This window comes from Schistocerca gregaria, chromosome 2, assembly GCF_023897955.1.
Source record: "Schistocerca gregaria isolate iqSchGreg1 chromosome 2, iqSchGreg1.2, whole genome shotgun sequence".
Lineage (NCBI taxonomy): Eukaryota > Metazoa > Arthropoda > Insecta > Orthoptera > Acrididae > Schistocerca > Schistocerca gregaria.
Window position 1 is genome coordinate 490,376,233 of NC_064921.1, and position 12,755 is coordinate 490,388,987.

The 12,755-nt window shown below is 38.3% G+C and overlaps 1 protein-coding gene across 2 annotated transcripts in view; it reads left to right on the plus strand.

Annotated features, from left to right (window-relative positions):
• LOC126327838 (uncharacterized) overlaps positions 1 to 12,755 on the plus strand; it is a 298,189-nt gene that overhangs the window by 85,061 nt on the left and 200,373 nt on the right. The gene's annotated exons all lie outside the window — the stretch shown is intronic.

Below are 12,755 nucleotides of genomic sequence, written 5' to 3' on the forward strand. Positions count from 1 at the left end.
ATTACTCAAGAAGTGTCTGCATTGTCACACTCAAAATCCCAATGAGTCATTCAATAATCTTATATGTAGTCTCTTACCAAAAAACATTTTTGTTGGAATGGAGACACTAAAGTGGGGTGCCAGTGATGATGTTATTGCTTTTAATGAAGGCAACAGTGGAAGGGTGAAAGTGCTACAGCATATGGGAATTAATCCTGGAGCAAACTGCATCAGAGAACTTGAACGAATGGACAAGGTTCGCATTGATAAAGCAGAGTATGCAGTAGAGTGGGCCACTAAAGAGTCCAGAAAGAAGGAAGAAAACTTGGAAAAAAATCTAGCAGATGATGTTCAGTGTGCTTCTGAGTGATTAAAAATAAAGAATATATTAAGTGGGACAAGAGAAAATTTAGAAGCCATTACTGAAAATTTAAATTTTCTGTTGCATTTTTCGCTAAATCTCAGAGTATTCAAATTTTCAAGGAGTAATAACAAACATGTCCGGAGTCTACTGAACTAAAAGAACAGTGTAATGTTAATTAACATTATTTAGGATAACGTACAAAAAAGGGACATAGAATTGTAACTGTGCAATTGAAAAACTGTATTTTCAAAAGCAGTGGCTGAGGTGCAGTTATTTTAGTTCAGTAGACTCAGAACATACAGTTTAGTGTCCTGTGAAAATTTCATGTCAGTGGCTACGGTGGTTCCTGAAATACAGGAAAGCCGAGTCACTAAATTTAAAATTGTTGGGATAGGGCGTTCCAACTCCCCTTAACATTTTTGCATTGTTTAATAGATTATATTCATTTACAGTGAAGCTCTGACTATTAAGGTCATGTGCTGATTTATTTTGTAGGAGTCTGAAGATCATGGCTGAGCAAATGATATTTGAACAGGTTCTAGATTTTCCAATAGATGGTATCACGATAAAGTATCAATGATGTAACATTTGACTCATGCGGCGCTTTTGTAAGGGCTACATGAGAAACTAAGATCGAGCCACTGCAACAATCTATTGCTCTGCTTAAAATTTGATAATTTTGTGGAAAACAGGAGAAATAGCACTAAATTCTATCATCTTACAAACCATTGTATTTGACTACGTTTTTCTGTAAAAGTCATCATACATGTATGGGCACTGTGTGCAAACATTAGTGCTGCTTTTTAAGTAAAGGTAACATTTAAAAGTGGAAATGTCCTTCAAAAAGCATTACTTGGTTCTGAACCCAGAACATTATTTTATTTGATTATGAGAGACTATAATGATTTACTAAGGGGGTTGCAAATTATAAATTCAGTTGCTGGTGTTGTACAAGAATACTGGGTACAATGTTACCATCTTTTAATTAGCTATAGAAGTAGTGACATTCAGATGAACAAGAAGGAAAATTAATGCAGAATAGTATGTCTAACAAACGAAATCATTCACATTAAACTTACTGTAATTGTTGTGAGAATAAATCACAGCGGCAAGGCCCATTGTGAAGATGTTACCGACAGACGTCAGTAGATCACGGGAAGAACCAAAGTTTGGGAATGGGCCAGTATTGTAACCATTATATTTTATTTATTTTGCCGTTATTACATGTGACTTGCATTGTAGAAGGTATGGCAGTCCATGTTTCACAGTTGCCCAAACACAGCACTACAGAAGGCTTGGATGGGGAACAGTGATACAAGCTTGGCTGAGAACTAGATAAATGTGGGGAGGGGAGTAGTGAGCATGCAGCAGATTACATCATGGTTTCAACCATGGGAATGTATATTTCATACTTTGGCTTTTTGGAACATCTACCATGTTTCAACGGCAGTTTGTAAGAATTGGATTGACTTCAAAATTGGACAAATACTCAGCAATACTATTCATTCCAGTTAAAGTCTAGATAGGGGTCTGTGGTGCATTTGTGTGTTTCATGCTGCAGTGTTGTCGATGGTCAGCGCAACATATGACAGGAACGAAAGATGGTGTCAACTGCTAATTCTACATGCCCAATGAAAGAACAGTGGGAAAACAATACTTTTGGAAGCATGTGTCATTGTAAAATTCTCATGTCGATACAGAAACAAAATTCGATACGTATTCGGATAAAAACAGCTATTTTCTCAAGTCCTACAGTAACCACAACCTCAGAAATCGCAATGTATTTGGAAAGAATAGCTAAATATTTGTGACTGAAGATACGCATTCCACAGCTGTGCCATTAGGATTATTATTGTTATTATTATTATTATTATTATTATTATTATTATTATTAAAATAGTGACACCTTAGGTGACAGGGTTAGTAAGTGAAAACCTAGAAAAGAAAATCCTCTGCAAATAAATGTAAACCATTTCTTTTCTTATATTTTATTTCTTCTTGTTTTATAAAAATGTGGACGATCAATAAACAGCATAAATTTAGAATAGGTATAATGTTAACTATTTAGGCAGATATTTTGTCAATAAAACAGTTTGTAACTTTGATTTGTCAGAATATGTTAAAAATAAATTTTTCTCAAGAAGTCTCTTGAGCCTTATAATCAGATCATCTTATATTCGATTAAATGTGTTACGTTATTTGTTGAGTGTCTACATTCTGATAATACAAGGTGAAATAAAGTAAACAAAAAGCAATGATTTACATTACTTTTTATCTTCGCTTCCTTTTCTCCTTACTGTGATATCACTATTTTTAATAATAGCAACCCATCACTTTCATAATCACCACCACCACCACCACCACCACCGCCACTTGGATCACGGTATGCCTATAATTATGTGAAATTTGCTTCATGTTCTGTATCTGATATTCAAGATTATGATGTGTTATGTAAAATTATTTTGAAAACATTATCTTGTCAGTAATGTTATAAGAAAACTGGGGCTTGATACTCTTTTTAATCTCCGCTACTTTATTAAAAATCATGACTGATAATAATACTGTTAACTTCCATTTTCTTTTAAAACTACAAAATAGCTATTGCCCACACTTGGCAGGGAAACAATTCATTTGGTATTTTACTGTCCGTGAAAAGAAATGGTTTGCTTTTGTAATAATTGCATTTGGAAAAGTTACCAGACTTTGAGAAGAATAAATGACTGCAGGTTCTAATGCATGTAATATGTAATTAGTAATTACACACAAATTGGCTTTTGAATTACTGGAAAACAAATGAAAGGCTTCTATATTTAATTCCCACACTTTTAATGAATGAAAGATATTTTTTCTTTTTATCTAAAGTGCAGGAAGATATTGAAATAATGTAGTCATAACAAACAGTTTTTTAATGCATTACTAAACACTCAGTCTGAACGCAAAAATCAGATTCCCTTTTGCGAGTACAGCTCAGTGTTATAGACCTAAATTCCTCCAAAGACCCAGTGGCAAGAGAGCAAGAGCACAAGATAACAAGAGAACTTTTTTTCCCTTAGAAGTCCTTTGATTATATTCTAGTAGTGTTGTCATTGCGTAATTTTCCTCTTAATTTTTGCCTCATTACTAGTTACAAGGTTCATGCCTCACTGCATTACGTAATGTTGGTACCATTAATATTATTTCACTTAAGTACACTAGATACTGTCATTTAATAATTATTTCTCGGGAGAAAATTCATTGAGTATGGCTTTGACATCACAACGGCAAATCAAAATAATCAAGCATCTGATGGATGATGCACAGATACCCTAGCAAACAGTCATGTCTTTTACTTAGACTGATTATATGAAGCTGACACACATGTAGTTTTTCATCAAATGCCACAAGAAATTGCCGAGCTAGTTTTGTTCTGCATTGTAATTTAATCCCCAGCCTCATCACCATCCTCATGTGCTAGCTGATATTTACTTTGAATTCTGAGATGTATACAGCCTTCATTCAAATAATTTCTCCAGTAATCAGAAAACCTTCAACACATTTCTCTTGCATATAGTTAACAATTCATTAAAACCACCTCTAATTGGCCAGCTGAAAGTTTTGGGTGTAAAAGTCTCATTCTTTAATTTACTATCTATGTGACGTTCTTTTCTGTGACATCAAATTTTCTTCCTGCTGTGCATTTGTTTGTGGCCACTGCTCCATGAGCCCCCATTGACTAAAAAATCGCATTGTGTTATTTGCATGAACCAACTGTATACCACAAAGTTGAAGATCCACATTTTTCAGTGGTGTCAAGGGTGTAATTTGCATCCATTATTGATTGCTATAATTTGCAGTTCTTACAGCATTGATAGTACAAGGAAACTGAATGATACAGTATTTTGTCCTCTCGGTTCCCTGCAACTGAATTGGCAGAAATTGTACCACTTGGAATTAATGCTGTAGCCAATGCTGAGCATTGACTGTGCTGCAGACCAGTAACAGCTGAACATTGACTGTTCTGCAGATGTGGTAGATGTTCATAAAAATCCAAGATACAACCCCACAGTTGGTAGCAGAGTCAGTCCGGTGGTGGAAAGGGTGCTTCCGGATGCCATGACGAGTACAGGGTGCAACCAACTGCAGGTGGTGGCCCATGTGGATACCAATGATATGTGTCGCTTTGGATCGGAGGAGATACTCTCTGGTTTCAGGCAGCTAGCAGAAATGGTAAAGAGCTCATCATCTGCAGCATCATCGACAGAACCGACTGTGATCCTTCGGTGCAGAGCCGAGTGGAGGATCTGAATTAGAGGCTCAGGTGATTCTGTGACCGTGTAGGCTGCAGATTCCTTGACTTACACAATCAATTCTGGGTTACGCTTAATAGGTCAGGAGTCCTCTACACACAGGAAGAGGCTATACGGGTAGTGGGGGCTGTGTGGAAGTGACTGGGCAGTTTTTTAGGTTTGAGGGTCTCAGGAAACCACAGAAATGACGTCTGCCTAAAAGGGGGCAGGTATTGCACAGTAAGGTAGTTGTAGAAATGATTGGTATTGTTGTTATAAATGGTCATAGCTATGTTGGGAAAGAACCAGAGCTCCAAACCCTAATAGAAGGCACTGAAGCTCAAATAGTTAAAGGTACGGAAAGCCAGAAATAAGTTTGGCCAAAATTTTTTCAAGTGACCTAACAGTGTTCAGAAAGGATAGATTAAATACAGATGGTGGTGGAGTACTTATTGCTCAGTAGTAGTTAACCTCGTAGTGAAATAGAAGTAGAGAGTTCCTGCAAAATGATATGGGTAGAGGCTATACGTGACAATCAGACAAAACTATTAATTGGGTCATTTTACCACCCCACCCCTCTCCCTACTGAGAAGATATAGTTGCTGAACAGTTCAAAGAAAACTTGAGTCTCATTTGACATAGGTACCCCTCTCATAAATTATAGTTGGTGGTGACTTCAATTTATCCTCGATATGCTGGAAAAATTATATGTCTAAAACTGGCGGCAAGCATTAAACGTCATCCGAAATTGTTCTTAATGCTTTCTCAGAAAATTACTTTGAACAATTAGTTCATGAGCCCTCTTGAAGCGTAAATGGTTGTGAAAGCACACTTGACCTCTTAGCAACAAAAAAATGCTGGGCAAATAGGGAGTATCATGACAAATACAGGGATTATTGACCACAAGGCAGGCAGTTGCTGGTGGCTGAATAGCATAACACCTACAACCCTCAAAAAGAAACACCAAGTAAGTTTCCACTCCTGATCTGATCACATGTTGTTGTTGTTGTTGTTGTTGTTGTTGTGGTCTTCAGTTCAGAGACTGGTTTGATGCAGCTCTCCATGCTACTCTATCCTGTGCAAGCTTCATCATCTCCCAGTACCTACTGCAACCTACATCCTTCTGAATCTGTTTAGTGTATTCACCTCTTGGTCTCCCTCTACAATTTGTACTCTCCGTGCTGCTCTCCAGTACTAAATTTGTGATCCCTTGATGCCTCAGAATATGTCCTATCAACCGATCCCTTCTTCTAGTCAAGTTGTGCCACAAATTTCTCTTCTCTCCAATTCTATTTAATACCTCCTCATTAGTTATGTGATCTACCCATCTAACCTACAGCATTCTTCTGTAGCACCACATTTCGAAAGCTTCTATTCTCTTTTTGTCTAAACTATTTATCGTCCACATTTCACTTCCCTACATGGCTTCACTCCATACAAATACTTTCAGAAACGACTTCCTGACTCTTAAATCTATACTCAATGTTAACAAATTTCTCTTCTTCAGAAATGCTTTCCTTGCCATTGCCAGTCTAGATTTCATATCCTCTCTACTTCGACCATCGTCAGTTATTTTGGTCCCCAAATAGCAAAACTTTTACTATTTTAAGTGCCTCATTTCTAATCTAATTCCCTCAGCATCACCAGACTTAATTCGACTACATTCCATTATCCACGTTTTGCTTTTTTTGGTGTTCATCTTATATCCTGCTTTCAAGACACAGTCCATTCCGTTCAATTGCTCTTCCAAGTCCTTTGCTGTCTCTGACAGAATTACAATGTCATCGGCGAACCTCAAAGTTTTTATTTCTTCTCCATGGATTTTAATCCCTACTCCAAATTTTTCGTTTGCTACCTTTACTGCTCGCTCAATATACAGATTGAATAACATCGGGGATAGGCTACAACCCTGTCTCACTACCTTCCCAACCACTGCTTCCCTTTCACGCCTCTTGACTCTTATAACTGCCATCTGGTTTCTGTACAAATTGTAAATAGCTCTTCGCTCCATGTATTTTACCCCTGCCACCTTCAGAATTTGAAAGAGAGTATTCCAGTCAACATTGTCAAATGCTTTCTCTAAGTCTACAAATGCTAGAAACGTAGGTTTGCCTTTCCTTAATCTATTTTCTAAGATAAGTCGTAAGGTCAGTATTGCCTCACGTGTTCCAACATTTCTACGGAATGCAAATTGATCTTCCCCGAGGTTGGCTTCTACCAGTGTTTCCATTCGTCTGTAAAGAATATGCGTTTGTATTTTGCAGCCGTGGCTTATTAAACTGATAGTTTGGTAATTTTCCCATCTGTCAACACCTGCTTTCTTTGGGATTGGAATTACTATATTCTTCTTGAAGTCAGAGGGCATTTCACCTGTCTCATACATCTTGCTCACCAGATGGTAGAGTTTTGTCAGGGCTGGCTCTCCCAAGGTTATCAGTAGTTCTAATGGAATGCTGTCTACTCCCGGGACCTTGTTTCGACATAGGTCTTTCAATGCTCTGTCAAACTCTTCACGCAGTATCATATCTCCCATTTCATCTTCATCTACATCCTCTTCCATTTCCATAATATTGTCCTCAAGAACATCACCCTTGTATACACCCTCTATATAATCCTTCCACCTTTCTGCTTTCCCTTCTTTGCTTAGAACTGGGTTTCCATCTGAGCTCTTGATATTCATACAAGTGGCTCTCTTTTCTCCAAAGGTCTCTTTAATTTTCCTGTAGGCAGTATCTATCTTACTCCTAGTGAGATAAGCCTCTACATCCTTACATTTGTCCTCTAGTCATCCGTGCTTAGCCGTTTTGCACTTCCTGTCGATCTCATTTTTGAGACGTTTGTATTCCTTTTTGCCTTTTTCATTTACTGCATTTTTGTATTTTCTCCTTTCATCAATTAAATTCAGTAACTCTTCTGTTACCCTAGGGTTTCTATTAGCCCTCGTCTCTTTACCTACTTGATCCTCTGCTGCCTTCGCTATCGGAACTACCCATTGTTCTTCTACTGTGAGTATTTCCCCCATTCTTGTCAATCGTTCCCTAATGCTCTCCCTGAAACTCTCTGCAACCTCTGGTTCTGTCAGTTTATCCAGGTCTCATCTTCTCAAATTCCCACATTTTTGCAGTTTCTTTAGTTTTAATCTATAGTTGATAACCAATTGATTGTGGTCAGAGTCCACATCTGCCCCTGGAAATGTCTTACAATTTAAAACCTGGTTCCTAAATCTCTGTCTGACCATTATATAATCTATTTGAAATCTGCAGTATCTCCAGGCTTCTTCCATGTATACAACCTTCTTTTATGATTCTTGAACCAAGTGTTAGCTATGATTAAGTTATGCTCTGTGCAAAATTCTACCAGGCTGCTCCCTCTTTCATTCCTCACCGCCATTCCATATTCACCTACTATGTTTCCTTATCTTCCTTTTCCTACTATTGAATTCCAGTCACCCTTGACTATTAAATTTTAGTCTCCCTCCATTATCTGAGTAATTTCTTTTATCTCATCATGCATTTCATCAATCTCTTCATCATTTGCAGAGCTAGTCAGCATATAAACTTGTACTACTATGGTAGGCGTGGGTTTCATATCTGTCTTGGCCACAATAATGTGTTCACTATGCTGTTTATAGTAGCTTACCCACATTCCTATTTTTTTAAATTCATTATTAAACCTACTCCTGCATTACCCCTATTTGATTTTGTATTTATAACACTGTATTCACCTGACCAGACACCTTGTTCCTCCTGCCACCGAACTTCACTAATTTGCACTATATCTAGCTTTAACCTATCCATTTCCCTTTTTAAATTTTCTAACCTACCTGCCCGATTAAGGGATCTGACATTTCACGCTCCAACCCGTAGAACGCCAGTTGTCTTTCTCCTGATAACAACGTCCTCTTGATTAGTCCCTGCCCGGAGCTCCGAATGGGGACTATTTTACCTCCGGAATATTTTATCCAAGAGGATGCCATCATTATTTAACCATACAGTAAAGCTACATGCCCTCGGGCTGTAGTTTCCCCCTGCTTTCAGCCGTTCCCAGTACCAGCACAGTAAGGCCGTTTTGGTTAGTGTTACAAGGCCAGATCAGTTAATCACCCAGACTGCTGCCCCTGCAACTACTGAAAAGGCTGCTGCCCCTCTTCCGGAACCACACGTTTGTCTGGCCTCTCAACAGATACCCCTCCGTTGTGGTTGCACTTATGGTACAGCTATCTGTATCGTTGAGGCATGCAAGCCTCCCCACTAATGGCAAGGTCCACTGTTCATGGGGTTCTGATCACATAAGATGTGCAGTGATTTCAAAGAGATAGTGTTGATGGCAATTGAGATATATATATCACATAAATTAATAAGTGATTGTACTGAGCTTCCATGGTACACAAAATGGGTCAGATCATTTTCAGAGTATGCTGATACAATAGTTCCATATTTAGCAATTATATACGACAACTCGCTCACAGAAAGTTACGTACCTAAAGAGTTGAAAGTTGCTCAAGTCACAATAATATCCAAAAAGGGAAATAGGAGTAATGCGCTGATTTAGAGGCCCATGTCGATTTGCACTAGGATTTTGGAACGTATACTGTGTTCGAACATTGTGAATTACTTTGGAAAAAAAAAAAAAAAGATTTATTGACACATAGTAAGCACAAATTCAGAAAATCTCATTTTTGCGAAACACAACTCGTTGTTTATACTCATTAAGTAATGAATCCTGTCGACAGGGGATGTCAAATGGTTTCATATTTTTAGATTTCCAGAAGGCTTTTGACACCGTTCCTTACAAGTGTCGTGTAACCAAACTGTGTGCCTACGGAGTATCGCCTCAGTTGTGCAACTGGATTCATGATTTCCTGTCAGAAGGTCATAGTTCGTAGGAATAGACGGAAAGAAAGTTATTGAATAAAATGGAAGTAATACCCAGCGTTCCCCAAGGAAGTGTTATAGGCCCTCTATTATTCCTGGTATATATTAACGACATAGGAGACAATCTGAGTAGCCGTATTAGATTGTTTGCAGATGATGCCGTAATTTACCATCTAGTAAAATCATCAGATGATCAATTCCAGTTACAAAATGATCTAGAGAGAATTTCTGTGTGGTGCGAAAAGTAGCAATTAGCAATAAACAAAGAAAAGTGTGAGGTCATCGACATGGGTACTAAAGAAATCCGATAAATTTTGAATATACGATAAATCGCACAAATGTAAGGGCTGTCAATTTGACAAATACCTAGGAATTACAACTACGAGCAACTTAAATTGGAAAGATCACATAGATAATACTGTGGGGAAGGCGAAACAGACTGCGCTTTGTTGTCAGAACATTTAGAAAAAGTGACAAACCAACTAAAGAGACATCGTACATTACACTTGTCTGTCTTCTGCTGAAATATTACAGCACAGTATGGGATCCTTACCAGGTAGGATATACGAAGGACATCCAAAAAGTGCAAAGAAGGGCAGTTCACTTCGTGTTATTGCACAATAGGGGTGACAGTGTCACTGATATGATACGTGAGTTGGGGTGGCAGTCACTGAAACAAAGGTGGTTTTCTTTGCGGTGAGATCTATTTACGAAATTTCAGTCGCCAACTTTCTCCTCCGAATGCGAAAATATTTTGTTGACACCCACCTATGTAGAGAGAGATGATCATAGTAAAATAAGAGAAATCAGAGCTCAAATGGAAAGATTTAGCTGTTCCTTTTTCCCACGCGCCATTCAAGAGTGAAATGGTAGAGAAGTAGTATGAAAATGGTTTGATGAACCCTCTCCCAGGCACTTAAGTGTGAATAGCAGAGTAACCATGTAGATGTAGAAAAGAAATCCGCTAAATTTCAATTATGCGATAAGTCACACAAATCTTAAAGCTGTAAATTCAATTAAATGCTTATTGATTACAATTAAAAATAACCTAAATTATAATGATCACATAGATATGTTGTGGGTAGAGCAAACCAACAACTGATTCATTGGTAGAACATTTAGAAGTTGCAACAGGTCTACTAGAGAGACTGCTTGCGCCACGCTTGTCTACTCTATTCTGGAGCATTGCTGTGCAGTGTGGGATCCGCATCACGTGGGACTGACTGATGACACCGAAAAAGTTCAAAGAAGGGCATCACAAAATAGGGGAGGTAGTGCCACAGACATGATACATGAATTGGACAGACAATCATTAAAATAGGCATTTTTCGTTGTGACTGGATCTTCTCATGAAATTTCAATCACCAGTTTTCTCCTCTGATTGTGGAAACATTCTGTTGGCACACACCTACATAGGGAAAAATGATCGTCACGATAAAATAAGAGAAATCAAGGCTTGCATAGAAAAATTTTGATGCTCGTTTTTCCCCTTTTTCTGTTCGAGAGTGGAATGGTAACGAAACAGCTTGAAGGTGGTTCATTTAATCCTCTGCCAGGCACTTTCATTGCGAATAGCAGAGTAATCACGTGGCTGTAGATGCAAATAAACACTTTCGGTCTTGACATTGTTGCTTTCACTGACCTCATTGTTTTAATTGTTCACTGTTTGAATAACATAGGCCAAAAAGGCATATAATTCAGAATTAATGGTGAGACATGGGATCCATTTGATTGGCACAGCCCCGGTGGCCAGCAAATATAACCCCACGTGTGTGGTCATCAGATAATTGGAACACCTTATATTACACAACATAAAAATGTTCAGCAGCAATAGTTTGAGTTGGGAATGTAAGCAGGTATTTATTGAATAACAAATTTAGAAATAAAGCTAGTCTTATAGTTGGGTTAATATACTAACTCTTCAAGATAGTGTTTCCACTGATCTGCTAAGTTTGAAGAGAATACTATCTTTGTTTATCCTGTATTGTTTTAGGTTCTAAATTTGAATTGTAGTGATTTGAGTTAAGAATATACATTGTGCTTACTTTTGTGAGGTCTTGTTGTATGTGTATAAAATCCCTGGCTCTTACTGGTTATTTGGGATTGATTTCTACGTACTGGTAAAAATTGGTTTTTCTATTTGTTTCTCTTATTATGTCTATTATTTCTTGTTACTTCCACAGTTCCATTCACCCCTTCTGTTTTTTAAACATTTCAGCCACTCCACTGATGCATTTTCAAATCGCTACCTTCCTCCTCCTCTCACCCATTGCCTACCAGCTTGGAGGTTTGCAGTGCCCTGACTTACCTTGCCTGTCTTGTCTCTATATTTTACGGCTATGTCTTAATTCTTTCGTTTATACAACATTCAGTTTTGTTTGTTGTAGTTAGTTGTTTTTTTAAATGTAGGTATTGCTCTTGGTTTTAATTACTAAGTGGTCATTATCAGTGTTGAAATGTGGCTAGTCCCCCATGCCCCCCCCCCCCTCCCCTCTCTCTCTCTCTCTCTCTCTCTCTCTCTCTCTCTCTCTCTCTGTCCGTTTGCCTGTCTGTCTGTCTGTGTGTGTGTGTGTGTGTGTGTGTGTGTGTGTGTGTGTGAGTGATAGAGACTGATATATTTTACAAATTAAAAATAAATAAATAAATAAATAAGCATGTTAAAAACAAAGATTCCAAGACTTACCAAGCGGGTAAGCGCCGGCAGACAGGCACATGAACAAAACACACAAACACACACACAGAATTACGAGCTTTCACAACTGGCAGTTGCTTCGTCAGGAAAGAGGGAAGGAGAGGGAAAAATGAAAGGATGTGGGTTTTAAGGGAGAGGGTAAGGAGTCATTCCAATCCCGGGAGCGGAAAGACTTCCCTTAGGGGAAAAAAAAAGGACAGGTGTACACTCGCGCGCACACACACACACATATCCATCCGCTCCCGGGATTGGAATGACTCCTTACCCTCTCCCTTAAAACCCACATCCTTTCATTTTGCCCTCTCCTTCCCTCTTTCCTGACGAAGCAACTGCCAGTTGCGAAAGCTCGTAATTCTGTGTGTGTGTTTGTGTGTTTTGTTCATGTGCCTGTCTGCCGGCGCTTTCCCGCTTGGTAAGTCTTGGAATCTTTGTTTTTAATATATTTTTCCCATGTGGAAGTTTCTTTCTGTTTTATTTACATCATCATTAATAAATAAGCATGTATATATATCTCTTCCGTCCAATTTCTTCCAGGCAGTGTGTGGAGCTGAGATGTGATGCAGTCATCTTGCATATATGAA